Raw genomic sequence first — 16903 nt, forward strand, 5'->3', positions numbered from 1 at the left:
AATAGATCCATATCTATCCCCATGCACAGAACTCAAGTTCAGATGGATCAAAGACCTCAACATAAGTCCAGTCACACTGAATCTCATTGAATATAAAGTAGGGAATATCTCAAATACATCGACATAGGAGACCACTTCCTAAATATAACACCGGTAGCACAAGACACTGAAAGCAACAATTAAAAAATGGGACCTCCTGAAACTGAGAAGCTTCTGTAAGGCAAAGGACATAGTCACTAAGTCAAAATGGCAGATTACTAAATGGGAAAAGATCTTCACTAACCCCACATTGGACAGAGGACTGATTTTCAAAATATGTAAAGAACTCAACAAACTAGACATCAAATTACCAAATAATCCAATAAAAAAATGAGGTACAGACTCAAACAGAATTTCAACAGAAGAATTGCAAATGGCTGAAAGAAACATACAGAATTGCTCAACATCCTTAAACATCAGGGAAATGTAAATCAAAGTGACTCTGAGATACTATCCTACTCTGGTCAAAATGGCTAAGATAAAAAACACAAATGATAGCTTCTGCTGGAGAGTATGTGGAATAAGGGGAACACTCCTCCATTGCTGGTGGGAATGCAAACTTGTACAGCCACTTTGAAAATCAATGTGGCAATTTCTCAGAAAATTGGGTATCAGTCTAGCTCAGGACTCAGCAATACTACTCATGGTATGATGCACACTCATATCCTCATATCACAAGGACATTTGCTCAACTGTGTTCATAGCAGCATTATTCATAATAGCCAGAACCTATAAACAACCTAGCCACCTCTCAAATGAAGAATGGCTAAAGAAAATGTGGTACATTCACACAATGGAGTACTACTCAGTAGTAAAAAAAAAATTGACATTTTGAAATTTACATGCAAACAAATGGAACTAGAAAACACCATCCTGAATGAAGTAACTCAGATCCAGATAGACAAACATGATATATACTCACTCACTCATACATGGATATTAGATGTGAAGCAAAGGATGACCAGCCTATAGTCCATGAGAAGCTAGGTAACAAGGAGAACCCTAAAAGAGACATACATGGATCCCCCTGGAAAGGTGAAACAGACAAAATCTCCCGAGAAATTTGGAAGGGGAGAGAAGGGAGGATGGGAGGGGAGGAAGAGAAGAGGGGGAGGGAGGAGGAGAACATGAGGGAATGGGATGCTCAAGAAGGAAGAAGGACATTGAGGGAGAAAAAAGAAAGAGATATCTTGACTGAGGGAGCCGTTAAAGGGACAGCGAGAAACACAGCACTAGGGAAAGTCCCAGAAATCCACAAGGATGAGACTGGCTGAGACTCTAAGCAACAGTGGAGAGGATGCCTAAACTAGCCTTTCCCTGTAATCAGACTGATGACTACCTTACTTGTTATCATAGAATCTTCATTCAGCAACTGATGGAAGCAGATACAGAGATCTACAGCAAAGCACTGGGTTGAGCTACCAAAGGAGACCCATCCAAGAAAAGGAGGAACAATAATATGAACATGGGGTTCAAGACTGTGGTGGTGACACCCACAAAAACAGCGGACCTGAGCTAGTGAGAGATCACTGACTCTGGACTGATAGTGGGGGAAACTGCATAGTACCAAAACTAGACCGAATGAATATGGAGGACAGTTGTGAGGCTTGGGCAGTCTGTGGGGCCACTAGCAGTGTGACCAGAATTTATCCCTAGTGCTTGAACTGGTATCAAGGAGCACATTCTTTTTGGAGGAATACCTTGTTCAGCCTAGATAGATATAAAGGGGAGGACCTTGGTCTTGCCTTGAAGTGAAGTGTCAGATTTTGATGACTTCCCATGGGAAGCCTTATATTTCTGAGGACTGAATGGGACATAGGGTGGGGGAAGGGCAGTGCAGGAGTAGGGGAGGAGTAGTAGGGTAGTTATGTAAAGTAAGAAAATATTGTATTAAAAAATTCTTAATAAAAACAAACATAAAAGAAAAGTGACTTGTATATATAGATACAAATATTTTCACACACACATTTATGTGGAAAGTACAAGGAAGATAAAGAAGGAATTTATTTGTCTGAGTTCCTACTACTAGTCTTCCAATGCTTATATGAAACTCAAATAATTTCAAAATTAAAATCTCAGAGAAACAACAATAAATGAACTAGAAAAAACTCTTCTCTGTGAAAAATTTCCTTTACTCGTCAGATGTAATTTTAATATTAATTTAACAATTTTAGTATAAAAGATAGCTATAGTAGGACCTTTATTTCTAAATTTTGTGCTTTATCAGTTGTGGAAATATCACCATAAAACATTTAAGTGAGATATGGTAAGAATAAAGCTGAAATTAATTCCCTGGTTCACTTATAATCTGTGATCTACAGACTAATTATATATTCAAAAATATTACAATGCATATTCATAAAGAGTATTACTTATTATGAATCTGCATCAGTCTTTGTTCAAGGTAAAGCAATGATCATATACCAAAATCCTGAAGATCCAAGATACTAATTTCTTATCGATTTCCACATCAATTTGTATGAAACAATGCATTAATAGTCTTGGTTGATACAGACTGTTCATGGGCTTTTATCAAGTATTTCCAGTTTTTTGGGGAAAGGCTCACATGACAGGTGATAGCTATTGTTTAGTTTCAAGGTGCTTTTCTAAGATAGAATAATAAAGATAGTTGGAGCAAGGCTGGAACTAGGCCAGGCCTTCAGTAGGCTGTCATGCTCCTCCTTCCAGATGGGGAGAAGGGCACAACTGATCTGGAGGTGGAGTGAGTGCAAGTGAGCCAGTGGGCACCTCCCTGCCATCAGCCTTTCCAGCTGTCATCTCAGCTGCAGGACAGTTAGTTATTTTGTGATATGCAGTCATTTAGAGGGCACTTCTACCAGGTTCATCTCAGGATGACTCTGGAAAAGCAGGCAACTCTTGAAGCTGGAAGAGGTTGTGCTGTGTGGCAGTTGACCACCCTGAGAGGGGAGAGACTTGACTGTGTTTGGTTTGGCCACCGTATCACAGAGATGTCTTGTGTCAGTGCATTTCCCACTTCTTTCTCCATCACCACTTTAATTTATCTGAACATTTAAGGATTTCATCCATCCTGAGTAATGTCACATACATTTATGGAGTCCTAGAGGGTCAGCTATACACTTTCCAGCGTTAAGTTCTTATCTTTACCTATTCATGGTTCTTCTCATGCTTAGGAATAAGTTTTTCAACATTCAATTAGAGTATAAAAATGTCACCTCCTAGGTTTTATTTTTTAAAATTTATTTAATTTTTACATACCAATCCTAGTTTGCCCTCCCTCCTCTCCTTTTTCTCTTATACCCCACCTCACCCCCATTTGCTACTCAGAGAGGTTAAAGTCTCCCCCGGGAAGTCAATTAAGTCTGTGTCATCATCTCATTGAGGCAGGACAAAGGCCCTCACCCCACCCTGTGTCAAGGCAGAGGTTGAGCAAGGTATCTTTCCATAGAGAATGGGCTTCACAAAGTCAGTTCATGCAGTAGAGTTAGATCCTGGTACCACTGTTAATGGACCCATACAATGCCCAAGCCATATCATTGTAATCTGTATTCAGGAGGCCTAGTTCAGTCCTCTGCAGGTTCCTCAGTTGTCAGTTTGGAGTTAGAAATAAATCTCCCATTAGTTTGGGTCAGCTGATTCTTTGAGTTTTTCCATCATGCTTTGACCCCTTCATTCATATTATTGCTCCTCTGTCTCTTTGACTTGGACTTGGCCCAGTGGTTTGTCATGGATTTCTGCATCAGTTTCCATCTGTTTCTGGAGAAGGGTTCTAGTTTCTTTGGGTTTGTGGACTGTGGTCTGGTCATTCTTTGCTTTATGTCTGGTATTCACAAAAGACTGAGTACATACTTTATTTGTCTTTCTGGTTTCTGGGTTACCTCAGTCAGAATTTTTTTTCTAGTTCTGTCCATTTGCCTGCAAATTTTAAGATGTCATTTTTTTAAATCATCAAGTAGTACTCCATTGTGTAAATGTACCATATTTTCTTTATCAGTTCTTTAGTGGAGGGGCATCTAGGTTGTTTCCAGATTCTGGCTATTATGAATAATGTTGCTATGAACACAATTTAGCAAATGTTCATGTGGTGTTATTGTTCCTTTTTTGGGTATATGACCAAAAGTACTATTGCTGGATTTTGAGGTAGATTGATTCCTAATTTTCTGAGAAATCACCATACTGATTTCCACAATAGCTGTACAAGTTTACACTCCCACCAGCAATGGAAGAGTGTTCCCCTTACTCCACATCCTTTTCATCATAAGCTGTCATCAGTGTATTTGATCTTAGCCATTGTGATGAGTGTAAGACAGTATCTTAGAGTTGTTTTGATTTGCATTTCCCTGATTTGTGTGGAAAGTCTTTCTGTATATATTGGTAAGTGAATAAAGAATCTGTCTTGGCCTGTGATAGGGTATAGTAGAGCTAGGCAGAGTAAACTAACTGAATGCTGGGAGAAAGAAGGCAGGGTCAAGAGACGCCATGCAGCTGCCAGAGGAGAAAGATGCAAGCTGCCATCTGGAACTTTGCAGGTAGGCCACAAGTCTCCATGGTAAAATATAAAATAATGGAAATGCATTAAATTAAGGTGCAAGATCTAGCCAATAAGAAATTAGAGCTAATAGGCCAAGCAGTGATTTAATTAATATAGTTTCTGTGTGGTTATTTTGGGGCTGAGCAGCTGGGAACAAACAAGCGGACTCCTACAACACCTGATGGCTAAGACTGTTGAACATTTCCTTAAACAAGCTGCTGCTTGTATGTTCCCAGCAGCTCCAACCTGAAATAATCATGCAGAAACTATATTATTTAAATCACTGCTTGGCCAATCATTTAAGCATATTGCTAGCCTGCTTTTACATCTTTAGTTAACCCATTTCTATTCTTTTATATTTTACCATGAGGTTTGTGGCCTACCAGCAAAGTTTTGGTTGATGACTCGCATCTTTTTCCTCTTGTGGCTCCATGGCATCCCTTGACTCTACCTACTCTCTGTATATGTCTTTTCCAGCCTGGCTATATTCTGTGAAGCCATTGGCCAAAAGCAGCTTCTTTATTCATTAACCAATAAAAGAAACACATATACATAAGGACTTCCCATAATGTTTCCTCTTTTCTGTTTAAATAAAAAAAGGTTTTAATTTTAACACAGAAAAATCACATAGAACAAAAACAGTGCCAAGCAAGAATTACAGTTATAATATTTATTTATAATTTATCGTTTATCATCACTAAGGAAAGCTATAATTATAGCTATCTATTCTTCAACTCCATCAAAGACCCCAGAAGAATGACTATATAAATGATTATATACATATAGTCATTTATGTATATAGTCATTTATATTATATATATATATATATATATATATATATATATTATAGTATTAACAAGTTAATAGAAAGTGCAGAAAGTATACTGTAAACAACTTCCAAAACTCTATAATTGACATCTCACTGCCTGGACAGTTACCCAAAGTTACTCTGTAACATTGGGGAATCCAGTCTTCAGCCCACAGGCCCATAGTATCTGGTAGATTTTTCCATAAAGCAGGAAATTTCTACCTATATTGGCAGTTTGTCAGTTACTTTATCTGTGTCCTGCATAATGTCTGGCAGACTCTTTCATGAATTAGGAACCCTGAAGAACTGTATAACCTTCCTTAGGCAACTTCAGCAGTCATTTTTCTGTGAGTCCTACATGTCCAGTCAAACAGTTTAGATAAGAGTAGTTTCTTCTGCAAATGACTAACAAACTCCATGAGGAGCCTCTTCAATACCCATCATTCTTTTGAAGTAGATTGGTGCTGCCAGGAGCAGACATGTCTCATGTCATAAAAGTACTAAATTCTTAAAATATTTTAAATGCCATCTTCCGAAATTCTCAGAAAGATTTGAAGAATACCTATCTAACTGAATATATTTCTATGCATCTAGAAAACCTAACTAACATGTCTACAAGCTTGACTATTATGGATGATTATCTATTAACCTAAATTTCTTAATTATACATTACATTTTTAAAAGAGTTGCAAAGCACAATACCTTAATTAACATCAAAAATACATGTAACAAAATTAACCTTAAATTTATATCAATAAACCAAGATCCATACTAATGCAAATCTCTATAGCATATTCCCCTTTAAATGTAAACTAACATTTATAAACAATATTAGGGAATTTGGGCATAGCTCTCTCCGAACTGCTTCTTGCTTTTTGTTAGGCATTGTAATTTTTGGGGGTGTTTGCTGAGGCGTTTCAGGTGGTCTTGGTCAATCAAATCACATTAGTTTCAAACAAACCCACAGGTTCTCATCTTCTGTGGAAACAAAAACAGAACCTTTTGATGTGGGAGTCCCCTCTGTGTGCTGTAGTTACCATCAATGAATAAAGAAACTGCTTCAGACTGATAGCAGGGCAGAACTTAGCTAGGCAGGGAAAACTAAGCTGAATGCTGGGAAAAAGAAGGGCAGGATTGAAGAGAAGCAATGGAGCCACTACCAAAGTCAGGCATGTTGAAACTTTGCCAGTAAGCCACTGACACCTGATGATACACTAATTAATAGAAATGGGTTAAATTAATATGTAAGAGTTAGCCAATAAAAAGCTAGAGCTAACAGACCAAGCAGTGATTTAATTAATACAGTATCTGTGTGATTATTTTGTGACTAAGCTAGCTGGGCAGCTAGGAACCAATGAACAACCCCTCCTCTAACAGACTGGTGTGTTAACATGGATAACTATACCCATATAAAAACCTGAGAAAGCTTAAAAAATAATCCAAGACACAAAAGAACAGAATTAAGCATGGTTTGGTAGTGGCATTTTCTTGGGTGAACTTTGTTTGCTAGAAGCAAGCAGAGGCATGGATCCTTTAAGAGAGGTTCTCCTGATTTAGCCACAGCGGGGGGGGGGGGAAGCTGTGTGGTTTTAAAATGCAGCATCCTGTGCTGTGCTGCTAGTGCCAATTACGATTATGGAGCATTTGAATGGCATTTGTGGGCCCAGGTGTTTGTGTGCCCACTTGGTATCTCGAGGAGAGTAGCTGAGACCATGCCCATGGCTCAGTGCTCCCCGCCTGGGCAGGTGGTCGGATCAGGTCTACTATGCATGCACAGGCAGGAGAGCATGGCGGATTCCTGCTGCCATACAAAGAGATGTTTCCAGCCTGCGCAGTGCTCTGCATGGCAGATTTAGCTATTACTCAGATCAAAAGGGTTTATGTGCTGCATCATTCTCAGAATTAAAGTGCTGAGTGCAGCTCCTACCTGGCAGCCCCAGAGCTGGCAGTAACAGCCCTTTCACCATTTTGAAAATGGAAAAAGGAGGAGCCAGCATTCAGAGCAGCTGCAACCAAGCTGCTTACCATTTTAAAAGCTCTTCAAGACAGTAAAGAATTACAGATACACAATAGGACAGATTTAGACATAAAACACCTCTAAATTGGCCACAGTATTGGATAAATGTATGTAGGCTTGGGAGAGAGAAGAAAAAGAGTATAGAGAATTATAGAGAAGTAAATGGTTTTTAAAAACTAAAATGAAGTCTTTAAAGAGAGAGTACAAACAGCCATAGATTAAAGGAGTAAAGATAATAAAATAAATATTAAAAAGTAATAGAGTAAAAATAAATAAGCCATGTAAAAATGGAAAATTCACAGAGAGTCTGGATTATATATATTATTGTGTTTTTTGAATTTTATGACTGCGAAGGAATTATTCAGAGATAATTCCATTGTACAGGCTGCTAAGCTAACCAACATAAAGGTATCTTGACTTTAAAATTTGGATCTAAGGATACATTACTTTGGAAAAGAGGTTCTTCTTTTGTTTCAACATAGCATGAGAACCTGTGGAATCCTTCCAGACTGTGTTTTGATGGACCAAGATCACCTGAAAGATCACTTTGAATACCCCTCAAAAAGTTACTTCACCCAATAAATAGCAGGAATCAACTTAGAGAAAAACTACACCCATATTCCCAAATACTGTTTGCAAATGTTTCTTTACATTTAAAAGGGAATATGATATAGATATGAATAATTTACATTGTTATTGATCTTGATTCATTGATACAAATTTAAGGTCAATTTTGCTAAATGTATATGTATTTTTTATTTATTATTATTTTATTAAATATATTATTATATATTTAATGTATATTATATATTATATTTAATATATATTATATAATATTAAATATGTATTATTAAAATAATTTATTATTATTATTTTTTTTATCCTTCAGAACCCATGATATATATTGAGCTTTACATTTTTCTCTGCTCCCCTCCCTGCCTCTCCCCACCCTCCCTTCAATCCTCCCCCAAGGTCCCCATACTCCCAATTTACTCAGGAGATCTTGTCTTTTTATACTTTCTACTTCCCATGTAGATTAGATCTATGTAAGTCTCTCTTAGTGTCCATATTGTTGTCTAAGTTCTCTGGGGTTGTGGTTTGTAGGCTGTCTTTCTTTGATTTATGTTTAAAAACTACCTATGAGTGAGGACATGTGATAATTGTCTTTCTGTGTCTGGGTGATCTCACTCAAAATAATGTTTTCTAGTTCCATCCATTTTCCTGAAAAATTCAAGCTGTCATTATTTCTTTCTGCTGTGTAGTAAATTGTTTAAATTTACCACATTTTTCTTACCTATTCTTCAATCGAGGGGTATTTAGGTTGTTTCCTCGTTCTGGATATGACAAACAAAGTGGATATGAACATACTTGAGCACATGTCCTTGTGGCATGATTGAGCATCCTTTGGATATATACCCAAAAGTGGTATTATTGGGTCTTGAGGAAGGTTGTTTCCTAATTTTTTGAGAAATTGCCACACTGACATTTAAAGAGGTTGTACCAGCTTGTATTTCTACCAGCATTGCAGAAGTGTTCCCTTTTCCCCACAACCTCTCCAGCATAAGTTGTCATCAGTGTTTTTGATTTTGGACATTCTTTCAGGTGTAAGATGGAATCTCAGAGTTGTTTTGATTTGCATTTCTCTGATGACTAAGAATGTTGAACATTTCCTTAAGTGCCTTTCAGCCATTTTAGATTCCTCTGTTGAGAGTTCTCTGTTTAGGTCTGTACTCCATTTTTTTTATTGGATTATGTGATCTTTTGGTATCCAATTTCTTGAGTTCTTTGTATATTTTTTTAAAGATCAGACCTCTGTCTGATGTGGGGCTAGTGAAGATCCTTTCTCATTCTGTAGGCTGTCATTTTGACCTCTTAGGTTGTACATTGCATCACCCAGAGAATCCTTAGGAATTTTAGATCTGTAATTGGAACATTCAAATCATTGGAAGTTTTTATTTGTTCCACCTTGATTTTGGTGGTTGTTATGATGACTCTGTCATATTAGGAGTCTAATTCTTTAAGTCACTAAACCACTCAATATCTACATATCAATGAGAGTGGCCGATACTACAGTATCTAGTATGTGAGAATATTTGATGAGAGTTTTTACTACCAAAACATATGGATCATTTATTATTGCCACAAAAGAAATATATCTTATTAAACTGCCTGGTGAATCTGCTTCATTATTTCAGCATCTCTATCATACTTTCCCAGTAATCAGAATTTACATAGATAACTTACCTGACATACCCCACAAGCCAAACTTGATCTATCCAATCATTGTTGCTGCTCCATTAACATTCTCTTACACAGAAATCCAGGAGAATCACATGGTAATTCTATACTATGAATGTTTTCAATAAAGGTAGTATATGTTGCTCTTCTCTCCTTCTTTATGTCTATTGGTGTTTTGCAAAGAATGATTCTTAGGTATTTTCTCTATTTCTCAGCTTAATTAGAATTGAGGGTATTTGATAGAAGACAGAAGGCTCATCAACACAAACTGCAACCCAGTAACTTTGATGACAGATTTCTCAATCTATTCTTTACTCAGCTATAGTTGAAGTTATTTTCTCCCAAGTCAGAAAGAAATTTACTGTGTTCATTTTTGGAAGGGGAACCTGAGACTTAGGATCAAAAACGATGGTCTCAGAAATATGTCTTAAGTCTGCAAATATCAGAAGACAGAATTTCACATGAATACATTTAGTGTACAGCCTATAAGAACTACAAATTAAATAGCCCACTTTTTTTTCTTGTTCTTTGCTTTTATCTCCGGATGAGCCTGGTAATATTTCTGCAGCTTATGATGACAGACCAAAAGGTAAACTAGGGTATTGTACTTTATGTCCTTTCTGATGAGTAACCATTTAATGTGCTTATTAGGTGTTCAGATAAATAACCTGCTACTCATATTGCCCAGACTGCATGGCTGAAATTGTAATTTCTAAGTTGTTTCTTTTTGCAGTTTTCCTATCTCTACTAGGGTTATAACATCAAAACAGAAGAGATAGAAAATCAAATAGAGAATGGTTTACATGTTCTGGATTTGAGGTCTTCATCCCTACTTATTTACTTTCACTCAAAGGCTTTGATGAGGATGTTTTGATGACTGTGCCTCTGAACAGCTGTAGCATCACATAAATGATTGTTCTACAGCCTTCAAGAGAATCCCATCACAGTGTCTCACATTCTTTTTACCCACTTATAATTACATGGAATATAATATAAACACAAGTCTGATACATCAAAGTTTACTTCATTTGGGAACTATAATTATTCTGAGTTCATATGTCAGTGGGCTAAAAGAAACCTTTTTAGATATTATCAAGAAACATTTTATTCAGTCTGAATGTATGCAGAAAATGCAGCCATCAATCACTTTCCCTTGCTTCTATGCTTCAAGGAACAAAGAGAAAGGAACGCACACGCACACACACATACAGAGAGAGAGAGAGAGAGAGAGAGAGAGAGAGAGAGAGAGAGAGACAGAGGCCACAGCAGATCTCAGCTCCATCCATTAGAAATGAATTCTCTTTCTCTCAAGATAAACATTTCTGTCAATGGCTCCCCTACAACCACAGCAAAGACAATGAAATATAAAAAGCCTTTTATATATGGTATTTTACCTGATCTATTTAAAGAAGATGTCAATTTAATAGAGTTTAAGCTCTGATTCTCCACAGGCAAGAACTATGCCAAATTTGCAGAGCTAATACTAATTAATGAACTCAATCATGCATGCAAAACTATTATTGTGTGTCTATGTTGTGTATTATGTTTCTGCTTATATGAAATGATAAATAAGATTAGACTAGAATGCTGCCTCTGGTGCAGGAGAATTGTCTGTATTATGTCAATCATGTTTTAAATAAATGCTGATTGGCCAGGCAGGAAGTATAGGTGGGTCAACCAGACAAAAAGTAGATATGGGACGATGAGAACAGTAGTATTCTGGGAAGGAGAAAGCCCATTTCTCCCCAGTCAGGCCAAAACCACTGAAGAAGCAAAATGGGACCTGCCCCGCTGTGAAAGGTACCAAGCCATGTGGCTAACATAGACAAGAATAATGGGTAATATAAGTTATAAGAGCTAATAAGTAGCCTGAGCTAATGGGCCAATCAGTTTATAATCTTATGGAGATCTATGTGTGATTTTCTTTGGGGCTTGTGGTGGCGCAAATGAATGTAGACAGATTATATAGATATATACAGCTTTAATAAGGAAATAGACTTACAGGACCACAGGTTCCAGCGGAGCACTGGAAAAGCGGAGCAAAAGAAAAGGGCTGCTGGGCTCACGCCCGGCAGATTTATCCGTAAACATTAGCCCGAGGCCAACACGCCCCCAATGGGTGGGGCTATGTCCCTACATCTCCCCCTTTTGTCTAAATAAGATAGAACCAAACCAAATACAACTATATACAATAATAACAAATAATAAATATAACAAACAATATTGAGAACAAAACTTTTGCTAAACATTTTGTCTCAAGGAGTCTAAATAACATAGAGAGTAACTACAATTATATAATCTTTAACTCCGTCAAAGATCTGAGAAGGGAATAAATATTACTTAACAATCGAGAGATATCCAAAATGTGTAACAATTGACAGAGACAACTGACTACCTGGGCAATCACCCAAAGTCTCGTTTGTAATGTTGAGTCAACCAACTTTGGCTAAGGCCTAACATATCTGGCATACCATTATTAAAGGCAAGGAACTTTTTTAGGACTATCCTACCCTGTCTTGGCAAGATAAGACAATCCTGTTTTATCCACTTAGGGATATTTTGTATCTTTGTCAGAAGTTGAGGTATGGGCTTTTCTTAACCCAAAGGCCAGTTTTGCCAAGAAGACAAGCTCCCAGTGGAGTGTCTTTGGTGCTCAACGTTTTCTCGGGAATAGAGTGTTGTTGCCAGGAGTAATTGTGTCTCTTTGGCACAGAAATTTTAGGTTAGATTAAAGGCCATTTTTTACAGCTCTTTGAAGAGGCTGAAGATCATACTATTTATACTAAATATAATCTCTATGTAACTAAAAGACCTGATTAACTTAAAAATAAATATGACAAACATATAATTTTTAATACCTATCTAACTTTGAAGACTAAAAGAATAAACAACTGTGCAATATATGAAGACAATGATCTTCAACTGTAAACAATGTCATAGTATCAGAGGTAGAAATGTACAATGTAATATGGTAGATGTATCAATACAATATAGACAAAGTTATAAGTATACTCATACAAAAATAGAGGTAGGAACACTCACATTCAATATTCAACATATCAATATACAAGAAACAGTCACAAATACCAATCATCCCATAAAACCAGTTAATCCCCCAATGGGTGGGGCTATGTCCCTACAGGGGCTTGCCAGCTATGGGGAACCAGGTGGGACAAAAACCCCAACAAGCCAGCCCTCATGTTCCATGCCTCCAAGAGAATTATGGTCTAGCATGGAGATAGTCATTACTCAACAAATCACAAAAGTCAGTAATTATAAATCTTGACAATTTTCAAAGTACAAAAGTATAAAATTATACACAAATGAATTCTAAATGTAATCTGATTTATTGCAAAGGATAAAGCAGGTAAAGAGAATATGAGTTAGGAACAATACTTGTGTGCATTGGGACTTTGAAAAAGGTTAACTTGGTTGGTAATTAGACAAGAAGGAGGCATGGGATGAGATGAGAACAGGTGAAGAGAAAAACCTTTAGGTATCATGTTTTATTATTTTTGAATTTTGAGTGTGTGTGTATGCGGGTGTGTGTTTTCATGCAAATACCAGAGGTAAAACCTGGCATTCACTTTTTAGTTTCCATCTACCTTTTTCTTTTTCTTTTAAATGGGATCTTTCTTGGCACTGAAACTTGCTTTTTAGGCCAGGATGTTTTTGTCTCTATATTCTCTGAGGTATTACATATGAGCCATCACTGTAGGCTTTTCCATGTTAATGTTTTATTTATCTTGAAAATAACATAATGATAATATTTCTTCAGAAGAGATAATTTGATTTGTATTTCTAAAGTTAGGTACAGCTACCATGTAAAGTATTATAATAGAGGGTCTAAATGGATAGGATAGTAAAGACCTCTTAGTGGGTGTGTCTACAGTCTGTGGTCTGCAGAGAGGATGAGTGGAGTCTGAAATAGACTTGGTAATTGAAGTTTATAAAAGTTGGCAGACTTTAAAGACATTTAGAAGGCCAGATTTAGAGATGAGTGTCCTTAGACTCTTTTTTTTGCATGTATCTAGGAAGAACACTTTCTGAGGATGCCCTGCATTGCCTCCTGGTTACAGCTGGATATTTTGGGCTTTATTTTGGGGAACATGAATTGGTTTGAGTAGAAATGATGTCTACAGGCTCATATATTTGAACACTTACTTACCAGGGAGTGGTGCTATTTGAAAGGATTAGAAGGATTAGGAAGTGTGGCGTTGGAGGAATTATGCTTCTATCAGTGGGCTTTGACATTTCAAAAGCTCAAGCCAGGCCCAACCCTTCTCTCTGTCTCTCTTTCTCTGGATTAGGATGTAGAACTTCCAGTTACTTCTCAAGCACCATTCCTGCTTTTGTGTTTCCATGCTCCCTGACATAATAATGCACCGACCTCTGAAACTATAAGCATCCTACAATATAATACTGCCTTCTGTATGAGTTTCCTTGGTCATTATGTCTCTTCCCAGCAGTAGAACACTGACTGAAATGGGCTCTCCTCAGGAATGCACTACTGAAACCTCAGTGACCTGCTACGTATCAGTAGATGCTTAGAAACTGGCCATATCTAACACTCACAAGCATTACATTTCTCAGCTTCTTGAGATCAGACTTTTGTGATTGTCCATCGGTATTTCATCATACCAATCTTGCTCATCTCAAATCCAAGGGTTTGTCCAGTGTAATGTCACGTAGTTCAGGCTGGCTTCAAATTCACTACATAGCCAAGAAGGCCTTTGAATTCCTTCCTCCCTGTACCCATTGTGTGCTACACTTACAATCACACACTACCATGCCTACCTACCTCCAGCATTCATAATTCACTCCCTTCTCTATCAGAAGTGACCACTGGAGGTTGCTCTGCCCCACCCTCTCGTTAGCTACCTTATAAGTTCATATACTGGCCTTCTCTCATTTACCTCTCCACTCACTTTCATTCAGCTCCCTACTGCTTCAGTAGTGATCTCAGGTCCGTGACTATCATCAGAATGCCTTCTAGAATAATCTCTCAGAGCAATCAATGCTATAAACTGCTTCTTCTTTGGGTTCCATGGACTCTACACTCTCTGAGTTATTTCTCTTTTCTCTTTTATTAGGCTTTGAAAGTTTTCATTATACTTTACTGGATCCCAAGCGACTTTCCTCTTTTACATGCTAGGAACCCTAGTGTTCTTTTGGCTTTGAATGTCATCTACGTGTTAGCATCGTAGCACCGTAGTAACCTACTATGTAGGTTGCCTGTTACTCATTCCTCATGGCTAGCGTTTAAAAATTTGCTATGACAGTAGTTTACTGAGTTGTAGCCAGGAAGCGTTAGAGGGATGCCCACTTTTCTGAATTATTCGCAAAACTCTAGCTTCCTCATTCTTCCTTCTATCTCACTTCTAAACATACATTCCCTAATACTTTTGTTTCCCCCAACATTTTGGGCATCCTCACTTTTTCTCACATCTGCCCCTTCACCATGTGACTGTTGACCTCTACACTGGCTTAAATGTCTTGGCCTTTTCCCTTCTTATCTCCATTCTCCTCCGCTGGAAAGCGGCTCAGATTTATACTTTGACTGCCTTTGAGGATTTCTTTTTTCTGTTAAATGTCTAATAAAAAAGTTATGAACCAGACACCCACATTGAATTTTAAAACAAAATAAAAACAGTAAAAATTTAAAGCCAGAAAGTTTCACTTCCTATGATGAAGTGATTAATTATATGAAATATTTCTTATCACAAGATGTAATCACTGGATTGTAGACACTGTAGAAAGAATCCAACCACTAACTTAAGCAGAGAGTTGGTGATTTCCCATGTGGACATAGCAAGTACAAGCATTTGCTTCACATATTAATCCTTCCGAACAATTCTTTGATGTATTATGTCAATATTTTTATATACATAAAAAGCATCAGATAATTTATTTCTCTATAATCACACAGCAGAGCTGGGGCTTAGAGTATTATTTTTTGATCCCAAACCCCTTTGCTTTCATGTTAAAATTCTTGATTCTTTCATGTGCAAAAATGGTCCATTAACAAGATGGTTATCTCTTTGAAAATAATAACAATAAATTATTTTTAAAAATCTGTTAGAATCACTCTGTCAACTACAGGGCTAGATTTAAGTTTCAAGTGGGATTAATTCTTATAAAAGAGCTGGATACAAAATCATTCTACTAATTTCTAAGTTTTCAACAGTAATAAATTCATTTTGAGATCTGTAGTTTGTAAAACTAAACCCTCGTTACCTAAACAGCTTCTCAAATACCAGATCATCATAGAACCAAGCAAAATTTTCCCTTCAGAACTCATATAAGCATTTCTAGCTGTTCCTGATCAGGTATACATTACTTTGATGACTTTGGAAGGAACCACGATATTAATCTACATTAGTCAGTATTTTCATCCTTTGACAAAATGTTTGCTACAAGACACTTAAGAGGTTATTTTGTCTTACAGCTTCAGCCCATCACAAGAGAAAGCATGGTAGGATTCATGGATGCTGGAGAATGTGGTATAGCTTGTTTGCATCGTGAAAGATCAGAAAGCAGGAGTCTTGGGTCAGAACCTCAGGATCCACTTCTGTAATGTAAACCAAGCTTCTAAAGGCTCCTCAATCTCCTCTAACATCGTTGGACCAGGACTTCAAATGGATGAACTCATAGGGAACATTTCACACTCAAAGCATAACATCAACAAAAAAACAGAAGCCCACCACTGGCATTTGATACATTAGATTTATTTTTTTTCAATTTTAACCTTGTATTAGATTGAATCTTCTCATTCTAAATCCTTTTAATGCATCTAGTTCATCCATTTCAATTTTGCAGACCCCCAAGTGGAAAATTATGGCTGTTGTAGTAGATCCTATAGTGTATTCCTCTAAAGAGCTGAAACCCATTATTAAATATGGGAGTAAAATATACTGAAGATGAAGGCTTAATAATGGCACCAGCAAGAATGAAATGACAGTTAAATTAGATCAGGAAATATATGTTGTTTACCATTACAACTTGGTTTTGACTAATGTGTAGCTTCTTGTTTTTCTCTGGAGTTCTGATCCAAAGTCATCCTGAAAACAGGATCCAGTATAATTGTGAATGGCTCACTTTTTTTTTAAACAAGGGTTTGGTCCTCTCAGAAAAGAATGAACTCATACCAACGGAGATAGTGTAGTTTTAGGGGAAATGGCAGATGGATCATTCTTCTACCTCCTTAAATTCCAACCTCAGAAAACCAAACCAAATACTACAACAGAATGAACAAACAGTGACAGCACCTTGCTACAGTTTCTAATTTTGT

Source organism: Chionomys nivalis, chromosome 2, assembly GCF_950005125.1.
Source record: "Chionomys nivalis chromosome 2, mChiNiv1.1, whole genome shotgun sequence".
Taxonomy (NCBI): domain Eukaryota; kingdom Metazoa; phylum Chordata; class Mammalia; order Rodentia; family Cricetidae; genus Chionomys; species Chionomys nivalis.